This window comes from Pseudorca crassidens, chromosome 3 (genome assembly GCF_039906515.1).
Source record: "Pseudorca crassidens isolate mPseCra1 chromosome 3, mPseCra1.hap1, whole genome shotgun sequence".
Classification (NCBI taxonomy): Eukaryota; Metazoa; Chordata; class Mammalia; order Artiodactyla; family Delphinidae; genus Pseudorca; species Pseudorca crassidens.
Window position 1 is genome coordinate 175,747,524 of NC_090298.1, and position 12,352 is coordinate 175,759,875.

Genomic DNA, 12,352 nt, shown 5'->3' on the forward strand with positions numbered 1-12,352 from the left:
GCGTCTGGAATGTTGCACCCGAGTACCAGGGTACGAAAACTGAGACATATTTGAACACGTCTCCCGATCACATGGTTGATCATACTCTAGGTTCCACATGCATGTTTTAGCTGAAGGAAGAATACCTTAAACCTGGGTAGTTGAAACCCGTGGAATGGGTACCATGCAGTATGACTTCAAAGGGTCTTCATTTGCTCACCGAACCTCTCCAATCTTATCACTGCTGCGTTTATGCCCCTGTACACATGCTTGATTCTCTTTCGGAGACATAGCAATCCATAGGTTTTAAGATACTTACTAGTCAGGTACATTCTTAGGCGTTTAATATGGGGTGTTGAGTCCATTTCGTTGAGCAAGGAGTAGCTCTTGTCTATTCCATATTTGGCTTAAGGAACTTTATCTGTGCTCATTTCAATCTCTGGTTTTATGCAGCACCCCAACTCACCTTTACCCTTAAGCAAGCATAAGTTGGTTTTCTAAATTTGAGACCCTGTTCTGTTCTGTAATTCAGTTCCTGTGTAGCCAAGTTTACATTCCGTGTATTACTGATATCTTATGATGTTTCTTTTTCTGTGTGACTTATTTCAGTTAGAATCATCATACCTGAATCCACTCATTGTGCTGCTAAGGGCCTGATGACATAGATTTCATTGCTGAGTGATATTGCTTTGTAAGTAAATACCACAACTTCTTTATCCATTTTTCACTTTCTGCGATGTTGAACTTGTACTGTAAACGAGGTTCTTGTAAACAGAGGCGTCCCAATGTTTGGGGTGGCTGTGTCTTTTTGATTTTAATTTCCCTAAGCTATAGGACCATAAGTGGAAGTGCCCTAGGCTCTGTTGCTTTGTTTTTTAGATGTTTCAGGAAACACCATACACTTCTCCCGAGTGTCTGTTGGCAATTTACATCCCGCCCATCAGCATAACAAGGCTCCCAGTTCTCCATGGCCTGTCCTGCCTTTCTGGATTTTACACTTTTTTCAGATGGCCCTTTTGACCGGGGGGAAGTGAGACTTCATTGTAGTGCAGATTTCCTTTGCAAGCTTGCTTGGTTGGCCAAAAAGGGCGTATGCGTTTTTTCCTGAATATATTCAGGAAAAAACGCATACGCCCTTTTTGGCCAAGTGCATCATTGTGGACGTTCTGCCTCTTTTCCTATGCTTTCAATGCAATTCCAGTCTACCTCCTGAAATCGGTTTCCTGCAATTCTGCCCCGCTTTCAAGTCCTCTTGGCAGCCTTACTTCAGTATATTTTTGGACGATAGCTGTCATTTATAACTCTGCAGGTTTGTGAATTACAGTGCCCCTGAGCTCCTTTCTTCAACTCGCTTTCTTTTGAGCTGGCCGCAACACCGCAGGATGGCTTCAGGCCCTAATCTGGTTCCGGCACGGCACGCTGAGCCTTTGGTTAATTCCTCTTCCTGGTGGGAAATGAGAGTTAAATTTGCCCGTCCAGACACCTCCAGCTAGTCTCTCATTGGTTCTCGCTATTCCTGTTCATCTTCCGCAGAAATTGCAAACTGGGCCAAACAGGAGGTTAAAGGGACTGACTCTCCAAGTCGGGAGGGTGTTAGTAAAGCGTCTGGAATGTTGCACCCGAGTACCAGGGTACGAAAACTGAGACATATTTGAACACGTCTCCCGATCACATGGTTGATCATACTCTAGGTTCCACATGCATGTTTTAGCTGAAGGAACAATACCTTAAACCTGGGTAGTTGAAACCCGTGGAATGGGTACCATGCAATATGACTTCAAAGGGTCTTCATTTGCTCACCGAACCTCTCCAATCCTATCACTGCTGCGTTTATGCCCCTGTACACATGATTGATTCTCTTTCGGAGACATAGCAATCCATAGGTTTTAAGATACTTACTAGTCAGGTACATTCTTAGGCATTTAATATGCGGTGTTGAGTCCATTTCGTTGAGCAAGAGGTAGCTCTTGTCTATTCCATATTTGGCTTAAGGAACTTTATCTGTGCTCATTTCAATCTCTGGTTTTATGCAGCACCCCAACTCACCTTTACCCTTAAGCAAGCATAAGTTGGTTTTCTAAATTTGAGACCCTGTTCTGTTCTGTAATTCAGTTCCTGTGTAGCCAAGTTTACATTCCGTGTATTACTGATATCTTATGATGTTTCTTTTTCTGTGTGACTTATTTCAGTTAGAATCATCATACCTGAATCCACTCATTGTGCTGCTAAGGGCCTGATGACATAGATTTCATTGCTGAGTGATATTGCTTTGTAAGTAAATACCACAACTTCTTTATCCATTTTTCACTTTCTGCGATGTTGAACTTGTACTGTAAACGAGGTTCTTGTAAACAGAGGCGTCCCAATGTTTGGGGTGGCTGTGTCTTTTTGATTTTAATTTCCCTAAGCTATAGGACCATAAGTGGAAGTGCCCTAGGCTCTGTTGCTTTGTTTTTTAGATGTTTCAGGAAACACCATACACTTCTCCCGAGTGTCTGTTGGCAATTTACATCCCGCCCATCAGCATAACAAGGCTCCCAGTTCTCCATGGCCTGTCCTGCCTTTCTGGATTTTACACTTTTTTCAGATGGCCCTTTTGACCGGGGGCAAGTGAGACTTCATTGTAGTGCAGATTTCCTTTGCAAGCTTGCTTGGTTGGCCAAAAAGGGCGTATGCGTTTTTTCCTGAATATATTCAGGAAAAAACGCATACGCCCTTTTTGGCCAAGTGCATCATTGTGGACGTTCTGCCTCTTTTCCTATGTTTTCAATGCAATTCCAGTCTACCTCCTGAAATCGGTTTCCTGCAATTCTGCCCCGCTTTCAAGTCCTCTTGGCAGCCTTACTTCAGTATATTTTTGGACGATAGCTGTCATTTATAAGTCTGCAGGTTTGTGAATTACAGTGCCCCTGAGCTCCTTTCTTCAACTCGCTTTCTTTTGAGCTGGCCGCAACACCGCAGGATGGCTTCAGGCCCTAATCTGGTTCCGGCACGGCACGCTGAGCCTTTGGTTAATTCCTCTTCCTGGTGGGAAATGAGAGTTAAATTTGCCCGTCCAGACACCTCCAGCTAGTCTCTCATTGGTTCTCGCTATTCCTGTTCATCTTCCGCAGAATTTGCAAACTGGGCCAAACAGGAGGTTAAAGGGACTGACTCTCCAAGTCGGGAGGGTGTTAGTAAAGCGTCTGGAATGTTGCACCCGAGTTCCAGGGTACGAAAACTGAGACATATTTGAACACATTTCCCGATCACATGGTTGATCATACTCTAGGTTCCACATGCATGTTTTAGCTGAAGGAAGAATACCTTAAACCTGGGTAGTTGAAACCCGTGGAATGGGTACCATGCAATATGACTTCAAAGGGTCTTCATTTGCTCACCGAACCTCTCCAATCCTATCACTGCTGCGTTTATGCCCCTGTACACACGCTTGATTCTCTTTTGGAGACATAGCAATCCATAGGTTTTAAGATACTTACTAGTCAGGTACATTCTTAGGCGTTTAATATGCGGTGTTGAGTCCATTTCGTTGAGCAAGGAGTAGCTCTTGTCTATTCCATATTTGGCTTAAGGAACTTTATCTGTGCTCATTTCAATCTCTGGTTTTATGCAGCACCCCAGCTCACCTTTCCCCTTAATCAAGCATAAGTTGGTTTTCTAAATTTGAGACCCTGTTCTGTTCTGTAATTCAGTTCCTGTGTAGCCAAGTTTACATTCCGTGTATTACTGATATCTTATGATGTTTCTTTTTCTGTGTGACTTATTTCAGTTAGAATCATCATACCTGAATCCACTCATTGTGCTGCTAAGGGCCTGATGACATAGATTTCATTGCTGAGTGATATTGCTTTGTAAGTAAATACCACAACTTCTTTATCCATTTTTCACTTTCTGCGATGTTGAACTTGTACTGTAAACGAGGTTCTTGTAAACAGAGGCGTCCCAAACTTTGGGGTGGCTGTGTCTTTTTGATTTTAATTTCCCTAAGCTATAGGACCATAAGTGGAAGTGCCCTAGGCTCTGTTGCTTTGTTTTTTAGATGTTTCAGGAAACACCATACACTTCTCCCGAGTGTCTGTTGGCAATTTACATCCCGCCCATCAGCATAACAAGGCTCCCAGTTCTCCATGGCCTGTCCTGCCTTTCTGGATTTTACACTTTTTTCAGATGGCCCTTTTGACCGGGGGGAAGTGAGACTTCATTGTAGTGCAGATTTCCTTTGCAAGCTTGCTTGGTTGGCCAAAACGGGCGTATGCGTTTCTTCCTGAATATATTCAGGAAAAAACGCATACGCCCTTTATGGCCAAGTGCATCATTGTGGACGTTCTGCCTCTTTTCCTATGCTTTCAATGCAATTCCAGTCTACCTCCTGAAATCGGTTTCCTGCAATTCTGCCCCGCTTTCAAGTCCTCTTGGCAGCCTTACTTCAGTATATTTTTGGACGATAGCTGTCATTTATAAGTCTGCAGGTTTGTGAATTACAGTGCCCCTGAGCTCCTTTCTTCAACTCGCTTTCTTTTGAGCTGGCCGCAACACCGCAGGATGGCTTCAGGCCCTAATCTGGTTCCGGCACGGCACGCTGAGCCTTTGGTTAATTCCTCTTCCTGGTGGGAAATGAGAGTTAAATTTGCCCGTCCAGACACCTCCAGCTAGTCTCTCATTGGTTCTCGCTATTCCTGTTCATCTTCCGCAGAAATTGCAAACTGGGCCAAACAGGAGGTTAAAGGGACTGACTCTCCAAGTCGGGAGGGTGTTAGTAAAGCGTCTGGAATGTTGCACCCGAGTACCAGGGTACGAAAACTGAGACATATTTGAACACGTCTCCCGATCACATGGTTGATCATACTCTAGGTTCCACATGCATGTTTTAGCTGAAGGAAGAATACCTTAAACCTGGGTAGTTGAAACCCGTGGAATGGGTACCATGCAGTATGACTTCAAAGGGTCTTCATTTGCTCACCGAACCTCTCCAATCTTATCACTGCTGCGTTTATGCCCCTGTACACATGCTTGATTCTCTTTCGGAGACATAGCAATCCATAGGTTTTAAGATACTTACTAGTCAGGTACATTCTTAGGCATTTAATATGCGGTGTTGAGTCCATTTCGTTGAGCAAGGAGTAGCTCTTGTCTATTCCATATTTGGCTTAAGGAACTTTATCTGTGCTCATTTCAATCTCTGGTTTTATGCAGCACCCCAACTCACCTTTCCCCTTAAGCAAGCATAAGTTGGTTTTCTAAATTTGAGACCCTGTTCTGTTCTGTAATTCAGTTCCTGTGTAGCCAAGTTTACATTCCGTGTATTACTGATATCTTATGATGTTTCTTTTTCTGTGTGACTTATTTCAGTTAGAATCATCATACCTGAATCCACTCATTGTGCTGCTAAGGGCCTGATGACATAGATTTCATTGCTGAGTGATATTGCTTTGTAAGTAAATACCACAACTTCTTTATCCATTTTTCACTTTCTGCGATGTTGAACTTGTACTGTAAACGAGGTTCTTGTAAACAGAGGCGTCCCAATGTTTGGGGTGGCTGTGTCTTTTTGATTTTAATTTCCCTAAGCTATAGGACCATAAGTGGAAGTGCCCTAGGCTCTGTTGCTTTGTTTTTTAGATGTTTCAGGAAACACCATACACTTCTCCCGAGTGTCTGTTGGCAATTTACATCCCGCCCATCAGCATAACAAGGCTCCCAGTTCTCCATGGCCTGTCCTGCCTTTCTGGATTTTACACTTTTTTCAGATGGCCCTTTTGACCGGGGGGAAGTGAGACTTCATTGTAGTGCAGATTTCCTTTGCAAGCTTGCTTGGTTGGCCAAAAAGGGCGTATGCGTTTTTTCCTGAATATATTCAGGAAAAAACGCATACGCCCTTTTTGGCCAAGTGCATCATTGTGGACGTTCTGCCTCTTTTCCTATGCTTTCAATGCAATTCCAGTCTACCTCCTGAAATCGGTTTCCTGCAATTCTGCCCCGCTTTCAAGTCCTCTTGGCAGCCTTACTTCAGTATATTTTTGGACGATAGCTGTCATTTATAACTCTGCAGGTTTGTGAATTACAGTGCCCCTGAGCTCCTTTCTTCAACTCGCTTTCTTTTGAGCTGGCCGCAACACCGCAGGATGGCTTCAGGCCCTAATCTGGTTCCGGCACGGCACGCTGAGCCTTTGGTTAATTCCTCTTCCTGGTGGGAAATGAGAGTTAAATTTGCCCGTCCAGACACCTCCAGCTAGTCTCTCATTGGTTCTCGCTATTCCTGTTCATCTTCCGCAGAAATTGCAAACTGGGCCAAACAGGAGGTTAAAGGGACTGACTCTCCAAGTCGGGAGGGTGTTAGTAAAGCGTCTGGAATGTTGCACCCGAGTACCAGGGTACGAAAACTGAGACATATTTGAACACGTCTCCCGATCACATGGTTGATCATACTCTAGGTTCCACATGCATGTTTTAGCTGAAGGAAGAATACCTTAAACCTGGGTAGTTGAAACCCGTGGAATGGGTACCATGCAATATGACTTCAAAGGGTCTTCATTTGCTCACCGAACCTCTCCAATCCTATCACTGCTGCGTTTATGCCCCTGTACACATGCTTGATTCTCTTTCGGAGACATAGCAATCCATAGGTTTTAAGATACTTACTAGTCAGGTACATTCTTAGGCATTTAATATGCGGTGTTGAGTCCATTTCGTTGAGCAAGAGGTAGCTCTTGTCTATTCCATATTTGGCTTAAGGAACTTTATCTGTGCTCATTTCAATCTCTGGTTTTATGCAGCACCCCAACTCACCTTTACCCTTAAGCAAGCATAAGTTGGTTTTCTAAATTTGAGACCCTGTTCTGTTCTGTAATTCAGTTCCTGTGTAGCCAAGTTTACATTCCGTGTATTACTGATATCTTATGATGTTTCTTTTTCTGTGTGACTTATTTCAGTTAGAATCATCATACCTGAATCCACTCATTGTGCTGCTAAGGGCCTGATGACATAGATTTCATTGCTGAGTGATATTGCTTTGTAAGTAAATACCACAACTTCTTTATCCATTTTTCACTTTCTGCGATGTTGAACTTGTACTGTAAACGAGGTTCTTGTAAACAGAGGCGTCCCAAACTTTGGGGTGGCTGTGTCTTTTTGATTTTAATTTCCCTAAGCTATAGGACCATAAGTGGAAGTGCCCTAGGCTCTGTTGCTTTGTTTTTTAGATGTTTCAGGAAACACCATACACTTCTCCCGAGTGTCTGTTGGCAATTTACATCCCGCCCATCAGCATAACAAGGCTCCCAGTTCTCCATGACCTGTCCTGCCTTTCTGGATTTTACACTTTTTTCAGATGGCCCTTTTGACCGGGGGGAAGTGAGACTTCATTGTAGTGCAGATTTCCTTTGCAAGCTTGCTTGGTTGGCCAAAAAGGGCGTATGCGTTTTTTCCTGAATATATTCAGGAAAAAACGCATACGCCCTTTTTGGTCAAGTGCATCATTGTGGACGTTCTGCCTCTTTTCCTATGCTTTCAATGCAATTCCAGTCTACCTCCTGAAATCGGTTTCCTGCAATTCTGCCCCGCTTTCAAGTCCTCTTGGAAACCTTACTTCAGTATATTTTTGGACGATAGCTGTCATTTATAACTCTGCAGGTTTGTGAATTACAGTGCCCCTGAGCTCCTTTCTTCAACTCGCTTTCTTGTGAGCTGGCTGCAACACCGCAGGATGGCTTCAGGCCCTAATCTGGTTCCGGCACGGCACGCTGAGCCTTTGGTTAATTCCTCTTCCTGGTGGGAAATGAGAGTTAAATTTGCCCGTCCAGACACCTCCAGCTAGTCTCTCATTGGTTCTCGCTATTCCTGTTCATCTTCCACAGAAATTGCAAACTGGGCCAAACAGGAGGTTAAAGGGACTGACTCTCCAAGTCAGGAGGGTGTTAGTAAAGCGCCTGGAATGTTTCACCCGAGTACCAGGGTACGAAAACTGAGTCATATTTGAACACGTCTCCCGATCACATGGTTGATCATACTCTGTGTTCCACATGCATGTTTTAGCTGAAGGAAGAATACCTTAAACCTGGGTAGTTGAAACCCGTGGAATGGGTACCATGCAATATGACTTCAAAGGGTCTTCATTTGCTCACCGAACCTCTCCAATCCTATCACTGCTGCGTTTATGCCCCTGTACACATGCTTGATTCTCTTTCGGAGACATAGCAATCCATAGGTTTTAAGATACTTACTAGTCAGGTACATTCTTAGGCATTTAATATGCGGTGTTGAGTCCATTTCGTTGAGCAAGGAGTAGCTCTTGTCTATTCCATATTTGGCTTAAGGAACTTTATCTGTGCTCATTTCAATCTCTGGTTTTATGCAGCACCCCAACTCACCTTTACCCTTAAGCAAGCATAAGTTGGTTTTCTAAATTTGAGACCCTGTTCTGTTCTGTAATTCAGTTCCTGTGTAGCCAAGTTTACATTCCGTGTATTACTGATATCTTATGATGTTTCTTTTTCTGTGTGACTTATTTCAGTTAGAATCATCATACCTGAATCCACTCATTGTGCTGCTAAGGGCCTGATGACATAGATTTCATTGCTGAGTGATATTGCTTTGTAAGTAAATACCACAACTTCTTTATCCATTTTTCACTTTCTGCGATGTTGAACTTGTACTGTAAACGAGGTTCTTGTAAACAGAGGCGTCCCAAACTTTGAGGTGGCTGTGTCTTTTTGATTTTAATTTCCCTAAGCTATAGGACCATAAGTGGAAGTGCCCTAGGCTCTGTTGCTTTGTTTTTTAGATGTTTCAGGAAACACCATACACTTCTCCCGAGTGTCTGTTGGCAATTTACATCCCGCCCATCAGCATAACAAGGCTCCCAGTTCTCCATGGCCTGTCCTGCCTTTCTGGATTTTACACTTTTTTCAGATGGCCCTTTTGACCGGGGGGAAGTGAGACTTCATTGTAGTGCAGATTTCCTTTGCAAGCTTGCTTGGTTGGCCAAAAAGGGCGTATGCGTTTTTTCCTGAATATATTCAGGAAAAAACGCATACGCCCTTTTTGGCCAAGTGCATCATTGTGGACGTTCTGCCTCTTTTCCTATGCTTTCAATGCAATTCCAGTCTACCTCCTGAAATCGGTTTCCTGCAATTCTGCCCCGCTTTCAAGTCCTCTTGGCAGCCTTACTTCAGTATATTTTTGGACGATAGCTGTCATTTATAACTCTGCAGGTTTGTGAATTACAGTGCCCCTGAGCTCCTTTCTTCAACTCGCTTTCTTTTGAGCTGGCCGCAACACCGCAGGATGGCTTCAGGCCCTAATCTGGTTCCGGCACGGCACGCTGAGCCTTTGGTTAATTCCTCTTCCTGGTGGGAAATGAGAGTTAAATTTGCCCGTCCAGACACCTCCAGCTAGTCTCTCATTGGTTCTCGCTATTCCTGTTCATCTTCCGCAGAAATTGCAAACTGGGCCAAACAGGAGGTTAAAGGGACTGACTCTCCAAGTCGGGAGGGTGTTAGTAAAGCGTCTGGAATGTTGCACCCGAGTACCAGGGTACGAAAACTGAGACATATTTGAACACGTCTCCCGATCACATGGTTGATCATACTCTAGGTTCCACATGCATGTTTTAGCTGAAGGAAGAATACCTTAAACCTGGGTAGTTGAAACCCGTGGAATGGGTACCATGCAATATGACTTCAAAGGGTCTTCATTTGCTCACCGAACCTCTCCAATCCTATCACTGCTGCGTTTATGCCCCTGTACACATGCTTGATTCTCTTTCGGAGACATAGCAATCCATAGGTTTTAAGATACTTACTAGTCAGGTACATTCTTAGGCATTTAATATGCGGTGTTGAGTCCATTTCGTTGAGCAAGAGGTAGCTCTTGTCTATTCCATATTTGGCTTAAGGAACTTTATCTGTGCTCATTTCAATCTCTGGTTTTATGCAGCACCCCAACTCACCTTTACCCTTAAGAAAGCATAAGTTGGTTTTCTAAATTTGAGACCCTGTTCTGTTCTGTAATTCAGTTCCTGTGTAGCCAAGTTTACATTCCGTGTATTACTGATATCTTATGATGTTTCTTTTTCTGTGTGACTTATTTCAGTTAGAATCATCATACCTGAATCCACTCATTGTGCTGCTAAGGGCCTGATGACATAGATTTCATTGCTGAGTGATATTGCTTTGTAAGTAAATACCACAACTTCTTTATCCATTTTTCACTTTCTGCGATGTTGAACTTGTACTGTAAACGAGGTTCTTGTAAACAGAGGCGTCCCAAACTTTGGGGTGGCTGTGTCTTTTTGATTTTAAATTCCCTAAGCTATAGGACCATAAGTGGAAGTGCCCTAGGCTCTGTTGCTTTGTTTTTTAGATGTTTCAGGAAACACCATACACTTCTCCCGAGTGTCTGTTGGCAATTTACATCCCGCCCATCAGCATAACAAGGCTCCCAGTTCTCCATGACCTGTCCTGCCTTTCTGGATTTTACACTTTTTTCAGATGGCCCTTTTGACCGGGGGGAAGTGAGACTTCATTGTAGTGCAGATTTCCTTTGCAAGCTTGCTTGGTTGGCCAAAAAGGGCGTATGCGTTTTTTCCTGAATATATTCAGGAAAAAACGCATACGCCCTTTTTGGTCAAGTGCATCATTGTGGACGTTCTGCCTCTTTTCCTATGCTTTCAATGCAATTCCAGTCTACCTCCTGAAATCGGTTTCCTGCAATTCTGCCCCGCTTTCAAGTCCTCTTGGAAACCTTACTTCAGTATATTTTTGGACGATAGCTGTCATTTATAACTCTGCAGGTTTGTGAATTACAGTGCCCCTGAGCTCCTTTCTTCAACTCGCTTTCTTGTGAGCTGGCTGCAACACCGCAGGATGGCTTCAGGCCCTAATCTGGTTCCGGCACGGCACGCTGAGCCTTTGGTTAATTCCTCTTCCTGGTGGGAAATGAGAGTTAAATTTGCCCGTCCAGACACCTCCAGCTAGTCTCTCATTGGTTCTCGCTATTCCTGTTCATCTTCCGCAGAAATTGCAAACTGGGCCAAACAGGAGGTTAAAGGGACTGACTCTCCAAGTCGGGAGGGTGTTAGTAAAGCGTCTGGAATGTTGCACCCGAGTACCAGGGTACGAAAACTGAGTCATATTTGAACACGTCTCCCGATCACATGGTTGATCATACTCTGTGTTCCACATGCATGTTTTAGCTGAAGGAAGAATACCTTAAACCTGGGTAGTTGAAACCCGTGGAATGGGTACCATGCAGTATGACTTCAAAGGGTCTTCATTTGCTCACCGAACCTCTCCAATCCTATCACTGCTGCGTTTATGCCCCTGTACACATGCTTGATTCTCTTTCGGAGACATAGCAATCCATAGGTTTTAAGATACTTACTAGTCAGGTACATTCTTAGGCATTTAATATGCGGTGTTGAGTCCATTTCGTTGAGCAAGAAATAGCTCTTGTCTATTCCATATTTGGCTTAAGGAACTTTATCTGTGCTCAATTCAATCTCTGCTTTTATGCAGCACCCCAACTCACCTTTACCCTTAAGCAAGCATAAGTTGGTTTTCTAAATTTGAGACCCTGTTCTGTTCTGTAATTCAGTTCCTGTGTAGCCAAGTTTACATTCCGTGTATTACTGATATCTTATGATGTTTCTTTTTCTGTGTGACTTATTTCAGTTAGAATCATCATACCTGAATCCACTCATTGTGCTGCTAAGGGCCTGATGACATAGATTTCATTGCTGAGTGATATTGCTTTGTAAGTAAATACCACAACTTCTTTATCCATTTTTCACTTTCTGCGATGTTGAACTTGTACTGTAAACGAGGTTCTTGTAAACAGAGGCGTCCCAAACTTTGAGGTGGCTGTGTCTTTTTGATTTTAATTTCCCTAAGCTATAGGACCATAAGTGGAAGTGCCCTAGGCTCTGTTGCTTTGTTTTTTAGATGTTTCAGGAAACACCATACACTTCTCCCGAGTGTCTGTTGGCAATTTACATCCCGCCCATCAGCATAACAAGGCTCCCAGTTCTCCATGGCCTGTCCTGCCTTTCTGGATTTTACACTTTTTTCAGATGGCCCTTTTGACCGGGGGGAAGTGAGACTTCATTGTAGTGCAGATTTCCTTTGCAAGCTTGCTTGGTTGGCCAAAAAGGGCGTATGCGTTTTTTCCTGAATATATTCAGGAAAAAACGCATACGCCCTTTTTGGCCAAGTGCATCATTGTGGACGTTCTGCCTCTTTTCCTATGCTTTCAATGCAATTCCAGTCTACCTCCTGAAATCGGTTTCCTGCAATTCTGCCCCGCTTTCAAGTCCTCTTGGCAGCCTTACTTCAGTATATTTTTGGACGATAGCTGTCATTTATAAGTCTGCAGGTTT